The 7500-nt window shown below is 54.9% G+C and overlaps 19 non-coding genes across 19 annotated transcripts; all 19 read right to left on the bottom strand.

Annotated features, from left to right (window-relative positions):
- Nucleotides 1–166: 166 nt before the first annotated feature.
- TRNAP-UGG (transfer RNA proline (anticodon UGG)) lies at nucleotides 167–238 on the bottom strand. Its single transcript has one exon. It is a non-coding gene; the product is annotated as a tRNA-Pro (tRNA).
- Nucleotides 239–648: 410 nt separating this feature from the next.
- On the bottom strand, nucleotides 649–720 carry TRNAP-CGG (transfer RNA proline (anticodon CGG)). Its single transcript has one exon. It is a non-coding gene; the product is annotated as a tRNA-Pro (tRNA).
- A 139-nt stretch (nucleotides 721–859) lies between these two features.
- Nucleotides 860–931, bottom strand: TRNAP-AGG (transfer RNA proline (anticodon AGG)). The gene has a single exon. It is a non-coding gene; the product is annotated as a tRNA-Pro (tRNA).
- Nucleotides 932–1326: 395 nt separating this feature from the next.
- On the bottom strand, nucleotides 1327–1398 carry TRNAP-UGG (transfer RNA proline (anticodon UGG)). Its single transcript has one exon. It is a non-coding gene; the product is annotated as a tRNA-Pro (tRNA).
- Nucleotides 1399–1808: 410 nt separating this feature from the next.
- TRNAP-CGG (transfer RNA proline (anticodon CGG)) lies at nucleotides 1809–1880 on the bottom strand. Its single transcript has one exon. It is a non-coding gene; the product is annotated as a tRNA-Pro (tRNA).
- Nucleotides 1881–2019: 139 nt separating this feature from the next.
- TRNAP-AGG (transfer RNA proline (anticodon AGG)) lies at nucleotides 2020–2091 on the bottom strand. The gene has a single exon. It is a non-coding gene; the product is annotated as a tRNA-Pro (tRNA).
- Nucleotides 2092–2486: 395 nt separating this feature from the next.
- Nucleotides 2487–2558, bottom strand: TRNAP-UGG (transfer RNA proline (anticodon UGG)). The gene has a single exon. It is a non-coding gene; the product is annotated as a tRNA-Pro (tRNA).
- A 410-nt stretch (nucleotides 2559–2968) lies between these two features.
- On the bottom strand, nucleotides 2969–3040 carry TRNAP-CGG (transfer RNA proline (anticodon CGG)). The gene has a single exon. It is a non-coding gene; the product is annotated as a tRNA-Pro (tRNA).
- Nucleotides 3041–3179: 139 nt separating this feature from the next.
- TRNAP-AGG (transfer RNA proline (anticodon AGG)) lies at nucleotides 3180–3251 on the bottom strand. Its single transcript has one exon. It is a non-coding gene; the product is annotated as a tRNA-Pro (tRNA).
- A 395-nt stretch (nucleotides 3252–3646) lies between these two features.
- On the bottom strand, nucleotides 3647–3718 carry TRNAP-UGG (transfer RNA proline (anticodon UGG)). The gene has a single exon. It is a non-coding gene; the product is annotated as a tRNA-Pro (tRNA).
- A 410-nt stretch (nucleotides 3719–4128) lies between these two features.
- On the bottom strand, nucleotides 4129–4200 carry TRNAP-CGG (transfer RNA proline (anticodon CGG)). Its single transcript has one exon. It is a non-coding gene; the product is annotated as a tRNA-Pro (tRNA).
- Nucleotides 4201–4339: 139 nt separating this feature from the next.
- On the bottom strand, nucleotides 4340–4411 carry TRNAP-AGG (transfer RNA proline (anticodon AGG)). Its single transcript has one exon. It is a non-coding gene; the product is annotated as a tRNA-Pro (tRNA).
- Nucleotides 4412–4804: 393 nt separating this feature from the next.
- On the bottom strand, nucleotides 4805–4876 carry TRNAP-UGG (transfer RNA proline (anticodon UGG)). Its single transcript has one exon. It is a non-coding gene; the product is annotated as a tRNA-Pro (tRNA).
- A 410-nt stretch (nucleotides 4877–5286) lies between these two features.
- Nucleotides 5287–5358, bottom strand: TRNAP-CGG (transfer RNA proline (anticodon CGG)). Its single transcript has one exon. It is a non-coding gene; the product is annotated as a tRNA-Pro (tRNA).
- A 139-nt stretch (nucleotides 5359–5497) lies between these two features.
- TRNAP-AGG (transfer RNA proline (anticodon AGG)) lies at nucleotides 5498–5569 on the bottom strand. Its single transcript has one exon. It is a non-coding gene; the product is annotated as a tRNA-Pro (tRNA).
- Nucleotides 5570–5964: 395 nt separating this feature from the next.
- On the bottom strand, nucleotides 5965–6036 carry TRNAP-UGG (transfer RNA proline (anticodon UGG)). Its single transcript has one exon. It is a non-coding gene; the product is annotated as a tRNA-Pro (tRNA).
- A 410-nt stretch (nucleotides 6037–6446) lies between these two features.
- TRNAP-CGG (transfer RNA proline (anticodon CGG)) lies at nucleotides 6447–6518 on the bottom strand. The gene has a single exon. It is a non-coding gene; the product is annotated as a tRNA-Pro (tRNA).
- Nucleotides 6519–6657: 139 nt separating this feature from the next.
- TRNAP-AGG (transfer RNA proline (anticodon AGG)) lies at nucleotides 6658–6729 on the bottom strand. Its single transcript has one exon. It is a non-coding gene; the product is annotated as a tRNA-Pro (tRNA).
- Nucleotides 6730–7124: 395 nt separating this feature from the next.
- TRNAP-UGG (transfer RNA proline (anticodon UGG)) lies at nucleotides 7125–7196 on the bottom strand. Its single transcript has one exon. It is a non-coding gene; the product is annotated as a tRNA-Pro (tRNA).
- Between the last annotated feature and the right edge of the window lie 304 nt (nucleotides 7197–7500).

Here is a 7500-nt window from a genome sequence, read left to right as displayed (position 1 = left end):
CAATCTAAGGCCAGCCGAGGAGAGGGGGGGGCAGTGGGAGGGCAAGCAAGAGGGAACATACCGCCTTCCCAGTAGTGAGTTCCAAGAAAAATCAATTCAACAGATTGGCAGCCATTGAGAGAAGCACATCAGGCATCAGATTGGCAGCAAAGGTTTCCGTAAGCAAGGGCTCGTCCGGGATTTGAACCTGGGACCTCGCGCACCCAAAGCGAGAATCATACCCCTAGACCAACGAGCCAGTGACGGAGAAAGGGGCCACGAGGCGCCTTGCTCACTCTCACAATTTGGCACAGGATGCAGCAAACGCAAGATCTGACAGCAGTGTCAGAAAAGGCAGGAGGAGTAGAGAGCAGCCGAGTGACAGAAACAGAAGAGGAACCAAGCCGTGAAAATGGGGAGCCCGCCAAAGACCTCTGGCACCTTACGGGAGAAGCAGAGCCATAGCAGTGCATGAGCTAAGAAAGAGCTTCCTCGGAAGGCTCACAGAGTTCCACTTGCAAAAGGCTCCGAGGTGGCGTAAAGATAACCCTCGTTGAGAAGCACCGCCGCGTGCATGACGCAGAGCCAAGCGCCCTTGAGTAAGACCGTTGCAAAAGCATACTGGCACAGATGGGGAGAGAGAGAGCTATGCCAAGCACGCACCAGGCAGGGCTCGTCCGGGATTTGAACCCGGGACCTCTCGCACCCGAAGCGAGAATCATACCCCTAGACCAACGAGCCAACGTTTTGACCAAGCCATGCACTGGCGTCGATACTCTCACATTTGTCGGCTTGGTCAGCCGCAGAGGACGGTGTGCTTTAGTTAAAGGGAGGCGAGAAAAAGAAGAGCGCTCAGGCTCGCCCTCAGACAGAGAGAGCAGGGCTCGTCCGGGATTTGAACCCGGGACCTCTCGCACCCTAAGCGAGAATCATACCCCTAGACCAACGAGCCAACGACGGAACTGTTGCGTTCCAATTTTCCTGGCATAAACAGCTGTGTCGCTTGAAGCGCCTGCCTGGCACCTCCAGAGAAAAGCTTGGCTCTCGCATGGAACATCCGCAGAGAAGTCCATGAGAGACGATGGAGAATTTGACCAAAAATGTGTTTTTGAAGCGGAAGAGCTGGGGAAAAAAGGAGATACGCGTGGGCTCAAAATCTGCACCCTGTGCATGCAACAAGCAATCTAAGGCCAGCCGAGGAGAGGGGGAGGGCAGTGGGAGGGCAAGCAAGAGGGAACATACCGCCTTCCCAGTAGTGAGTTCCAAGAAAAATCAATTCAACAGATTGGCAGCCATTGAGAGAAGCACGTCAGGCATCAGATCGGCAGCAAAGGTTTCCGTAAGCAAGGGCTCGTCCGGGATTTGAACCCGGGACCTCTCGCACCCAAAGCGAGAATCATACCCCTAGACCAACGAGCCAGTGATGGAGAAAGGGGCCACGAGGCGCCTTGCTCACTCTCACAATTTGGCACAGGATGCAGCAAGCGCAAGATCTGACAGCAGTGTCAGAAAAGGCAGGAGGAGTAGAGAGCAGCCGAGTGACAGAAACAGAAGAGGAACCAAGCCGTGAAAATGGGGAGCCCGCCAAAGACCTCTGGCACCTTACGGGAGAAGCAGAGCCATAGCAGTGCATGAGCTAAGAAAGAGCTTCCTCGGAAGGCTCACAGAGTTCCACTTGCAAAAGGCTCCGAGGTGGCGTAAAGATAACCCTCGTTGAGAAGCACCGCCGCGTGCATGACGCAGAGCCAAGCGCCCTTGAGTAAGACCGTTGCAAAAGCATACTGGCACAGATGGGGAGAGAGAGAGCTATGCCAAGCACGCACCAGGCAGGGCTCGTCCGGGATTTGAACCCGGGACCTCTCGCACCCGAAGCGAGAATCATACCCCTAGACCAACGAGCCAACGTTTTGACCAAGCCGTGCACTGGCGTCGATACTCTCACATTTGTCGGCTTGGTCAGCCGCAGAGGACGGTGTGCTTTAGTTAAAGGGAGGCGAGAAAAAGAAGAGCGCTCAGGCTCGCCCTCAGACAGAGAGAGCAGGGCTCGTCCGGGATTTGAACCCAGGACCTCTCGCACCCTAAGCGAGAATCATACCCCTAGACCAACGAGCCAACGACGGAACTGTTGCGTTCCAATTTTCCTGGCATAAACAGCTGTGTCGCTTGAAGCGCCTGCCTGGCACCTCCAGAGAAAAGCTTGGCTCTCGCATGGAACATCCGCAGAGAAGTCCATGAGAGACGATGGAGAATTTGACCAAAAATGTGTTTTTGAAGCGGAAGAGCTGGGGAAAAAAGGAGATACGCGTGGGCTCAAAATCTGCACCCTGTGCATGCAACAAGCAATCTAAGGCCAGCCGAGGAGAGGGGGAGGGCAGTGGGAGGGCAAGCAAGAGGGAACATACCGCCTTCCCAGTAGTGAGTTCCAAGAAAAATCAATTCAACAGATTGGCAGCCATTGAGAGAAGCACGTCAGGCATCAGATCGGCAGCAAAGGTTTCCGTAAGCAAGGGCTCGTCTGGGATTTGAACCCGGGACCTCTCGCACCCAAAGCGAGAATCATACCCCTAGACCAACGAGCCAGTGACGGAGAAAGGGGCCACGAGGCGCCTTGCTCACTCTCACAATTTGGCACAGGATGCAGCAAGCGCAAGATCTGACAGCAGTGTCAGAAAAGGCAAGAGGAGTAGAGAGCAGCCGAGTGACAGAAACAGAAGAGGAACCAAGCCGTGAAAATGGGGAGCCCGCCAAAGACCTCTGGCACCTTACGGGAGAAGCAGAGCCATAGCAGTGCATGAGCTAAGAAAGAGCTTCCTCGGAAGGCTCACAGAGTTCCACTTGCAAAAGGCTCCGAGGTGGCGTAAAGATAACCCTCGTTGAGAAGCACCGCCGCGTGCATGACGCAGAGCCAAGCGCCCTTGAGTAAGACCGTTGCAAAAGCATACTGGCACAGATGGGGAGAGAGAGAGTTATGCCAAGCACGCACCAGGCAGGGCTCGTCCGGGATTTGAACCCGGGACCTCTCGCACCCGAAGCGAGAATCATACCCCTAGACCAACGAGCCAACGTTTTGACCAAGCCGTGCACTGGCGTCGATACTCTCACATTTGTCGGCTTGGTCAGCCGCAGAGGACGGTGTGCTTTAGTTAAAGGGAGGCGAGAAAAAGAAGAGCGCTCAGGCTCGCCCTCAGACAGAGAGAGCAGGGCTCGTCCGGGATTTGAACCCGGGACCTCTCGCACCCTAAGCGAGAATCATACCCCTAGACCAACGAGCCAACGACGGAACTGTTGCGTTCCAATTTTCCTGGCATAAACAGCTGTGTCGCTTGAAGCGCCTGCCTGGCACCTCCAGAGAAAAGCTTGGCTCTCGCATGGAACATCCGCAGAGAAGTCCATGAGAGACGATGGAGAATTTGACCAAAAATGTGTTTTTGAAGCGGAAGAGCTGGGGAAAAAAGGAGATACGCGTGGGCTCAAAATCTGCACCCTGTGCATGCAACAAGCAATCTAAGGCCAGCCGAGGAGAGGGGGAGGGCAGTGGGAGGGCAAGCAAGAGGGAACATACCGCCTTCCCAGTAGTGAGTTCCAAGAAAAATCAATTCAACAGATTGGCAGCCATTGAGAGAAGCACGTCAGGCATCAGATCGGCAGCAAAGGTTTCCGTAAGCAAGGGCTCGTCCGGGATTTGAACCCGGGACCTCTCGCACCCAAAGCGAGAATCATACCCCTAGACCAACGAGCCAGTGACGGAGAAAGGGCCCACGAGGCGCCTTGCTCACTCTCACAATTTGGCACAGGATGCAGCAAGCGCAAGATCTGACAGCAGTGTCAGGAAAGGCAGGAGGAGTAGAGAGCAGCCGAGTGACAGAAACAGAAGAGGAACCAAGCCGTGAAAATGGGGAGCCCGCCAAAGACCTCTGGCACCTTACGGGAGAAGCAGAGCCATAGCAGTGCATGAGCTAAGAAAGAGCTTCCTCGGAAGGCTCACAGAGTTCCACTTGCAAAAGGCTCCGAGGTGGCGTAAAGATAACCCTCGTTGAGAAGCACCGCCGCGTGCATGACGCAGAGCCAAGCGCCCTTGAGTAAGACCGTTGCAAAAGCATACTGGCACAGATGGGGAGAGAGAGAGCTATGCCAAGCACGCACCAGGCAGGGCTCGTCCGGGATTTGAACCCGGGACCTCTCGCACCCGAAGCGAGAATCATACCCCTAGACCAACGAGCCAACGTTTTGACCAAGCCGTGCACTGGCGTCGATACTCTCACATTTGTCGGCTTGGTCAGCCGCAGAGGACGGTGTGCTTTAGTTAAAGGGAGGCGAGAAAAAGAAGAGCGCTCAGGCTCGCCCTCAGACAGAGAGAGCAGGGCTCGTCCGGGATTTGAACCCGGGACCTCTCGCACCCTAAGCGAGAATCATACCCCTAGACCAACGAGCCAACGACGGAACTGTTGCGTTCCAATTTTCCTGGCATAAACAGCTGTGTCGCTTGAAGCGCCTGCCTGGCACCTCCAGAGAAAAGCTTGGCTCTCGCATGGAACATCCGCAGAGAAGTCCATGAGAGACGATGGAGAATTTGACCAAAAATGTGTTTTTGAAGCGGAAGAGCTGGGGAAAAAAGGAGATACGCGTGGGCTCAAAATCTGCACCCTGTGCATGCAACAAGCAATCTAAGGCCAGCCGAGGAGAGGGGGGGCAGTGGGAGGGCAAGCAAGAGGGAACATACCGCCTTCCCAGTAGTGAGTTCCAAGAAAAATCAATTCAACAGATTGGCAGCCATTGAGAGAAGCACGTCAGGCATCAGATTGGCAGCAAAGGTTTCCGTAAGCAAGGGCTCGTCCGGGATTTGAACCCGGGACCTCTCGCACCCAAAGCGAGAATCATACCCCTAGACCAACGAGCCAGTGACGGAGAAAGGGGCCACGAGGCGCCTTGCTCACTCTCACAATTTGGCACAGGATGCAGCAAACGCAAGATCTGACAGCAGTGTCAGAAAAGGCAGGAGGAGTAGAGAGCAGCCGAGTGACAGAAACAGAAGAGGAACCAAGCCGTGAAAATGGGGAGCCCGCCAAAGACCTCTGGCACCTTACGGGAGAAGCAGAGCCATAGCAGTGCATGAGCTAAGAAAGAGCTTCCTCGGAAGGCTCACAGAGTTCCACTTGCAAAAGGCTCCGAGGTGGCGTAAAGATAACCCTCGTTGAGAAGCACCGCCGCGTGCATGACGCAGAGCCAAGCGCCCTTGAGTAAGACCGTTGCAAAAGCATACTGGCACAGATGGGGAGAGAGAGAGTTATGCCAAGCACGCACCAGGCAGGGCTCGTCCGGGATTTGAACCCGGGACCTCTCGCACCCGAAGCGAGAATCATACCCCTAGACCAACGAGCCAACGTTTTGACCAAGCCGTGCACTGGCGTCGATACTCTCACATTTGTCGGCTTGGTCAGCCGCAGAGGACGGTGTGCTTTAGTTAAAGGGAGGCGAGAAAAAGAAGAGCGCTCAGGCTCGCCCTCAGACAGAGAGAGCAGGGCTTGTCCAGGATTTGAACCCGGGACCTCTCGCACCCTAAGCGAGAATCATACCCCTAGACCAACGAGCCAACGACGGAACTGTTGCGTTCCAATTTTCCTGGCATAAACAGCTGTGTCGCTTGAAGCGCCTGCCTGGCACCTCTAGAGAAAAGCTTGGCTCTCGCATGGAACATCCGCAGAGAAGTCCATGAGAGACGATGGAGAATTTGACCAAAAATGTGTTTTTGAAGCGGAAGAGCTGGGGAAAAAAGGAGATACGCGTGGACTCAAAATCTGCACCCTGTGCATGCAACAAGCAATCTAAGGCCAGCCGAGGAGAGGGGGAGGGCAGTGGGAGGGCAAGCAAGAGGGAACATACCGCCTTCCCAGTAGTGAGTTCCAAGAAAAATCAATTCAACAGATTGGCAGCCATTGAGAGAAGCACGTCAGGCATCAGATCGGCAGCAAAGGTTTCCGTAAGCAAGGGCTCGTCCGGGATTTGAACCCGGGACCTCTCGCACCCAAAGCGAGAATCATACCCCTAGACCAACGAGCCAGTGACGGAGAAAGGGGCCACGAGGCGCCTTGCTCACTCTCACAATTTGGCACAGGATGCAGCAAGCGCAAGATCTGACAGCAGTGTCAGAAAAGGCAGGAGGAGTAGAGCGCAGCCGAGTGACAGAAACAGAAGAGGAACCAAGCCGTGAAAATGGGGAGCCCGCCAAAGACCTCTGGCACCTTACGGGAGAAGCAGAGCCATAGCAGTGCATGAGCTAAGAAAGAGCTTCCTCGGAAGGCTCACAGAGTTCCACTTGCAAAAGGCTCCGAGGTGGCGTAAAGATAACCCTCGTTGAGAAGCACCGCCGCGTGCATGACGCAGAGCCAAGCGCCCTTGAGTAAGACCGTTGCAAAAGCATACTGGCACAGATGGGGAGAGAGAGAGCTATGCCAAGCACGCACCAGGCAGGGCTCGTCCGGGATTTGAACCCGGGACCTCTCGCACCCGAAGCGAGAATCATACCCCTAGACCAACGAGCCAACGTTTTGACCAAGCCGTGCACTGGCGTCGATACTCTCACATTTGTCGGCTTGGTCAGCCGCAGAGGACGGTGTGCTTTAGTTAAAGGGAGGCGAGAAAAAGAAGAGCGCTCAGGCTCGCCCTCAGACAGAGAGAGCAGGGCTCGTCCGGGATTTGAACCCAGGACCTCTCGCACCCTAAGCGAGAATCATACCCCTAGACCAACGAGCCAACGACGGAACTGTTGCGTTCCAATTTTCCTGGCATAAACAGCTGTGTCGCTTGAAGCGCCTGCCTGGCACCTCCAGAGAAAAGCTTGGCTCTCGCATGGAACATCCGCAGAGAAGTCCATGAGAGACGATGGAGAATTTGACCAAAAATGTGTTTTTGAAGCGGAAGAGCTGGGGAAAAAAGGAGATACGCGTGGGCTCAAAATCTGCACCCTGTGCATGCAACAAGCAATCTAAGGCCAGCCGAGGAGAGGGGGAGGGCAGTGGGAGGGCAAGCAAGAGGGAACATACCGCCTTCCCAGTAGTGAGTTCCAAGAAAAATCAATTCAACAGATTGGCAGCCATTGAGAGAAGCACGTCAGGCATCAGATCGGCAGCAAAGGTTTCCGTAAGCAAGGGCTCGTCCGGGATTTGAACCCGGGACCTCGCGCACCCAAAGCGAGAATCATACCCCTAGACCAACGAGCCAGTGACAGAGAAAGGGGCCACGAGGCGCCTTGCTCACTCTCACAATTTGGCACAGGATGCAGCAAGCGCAAGATCTGACAGCAGTGTCAGAAAAGGCAGGAGGAGTAGAGAGCAGCCGAGTGACAGAAACAGAAGAGGAACCAAGCCGTGAAAATGGGGAGCCCGCCAAAGACCTCTGGCACCTTACGGGAGAAGCAGAGCCATAGCAGTGCATGAGCTAAGAAAGAGCTTCCTCGGAAGGCTCACAGAGTTCCACTTGCAAAAGGCTCCGAGGTGGCGTAAAGATAACCCTCGTTGAGAAGCA

This window comes from Phyllobates terribilis, unplaced genomic scaffold (genome assembly GCF_046119375.1).
Source record: "Phyllobates terribilis strain yellow unplaced genomic scaffold, ASM4611937v1 Scaffold_5__5_contigs__length_657084704, whole genome shotgun sequence".
Lineage (NCBI taxonomy): Eukaryota > Metazoa > Chordata > Amphibia > Anura > Dendrobatidae > Phyllobates > Phyllobates terribilis.
This window is presented reverse-complemented; position numbering and strand designations above follow the sequence as displayed.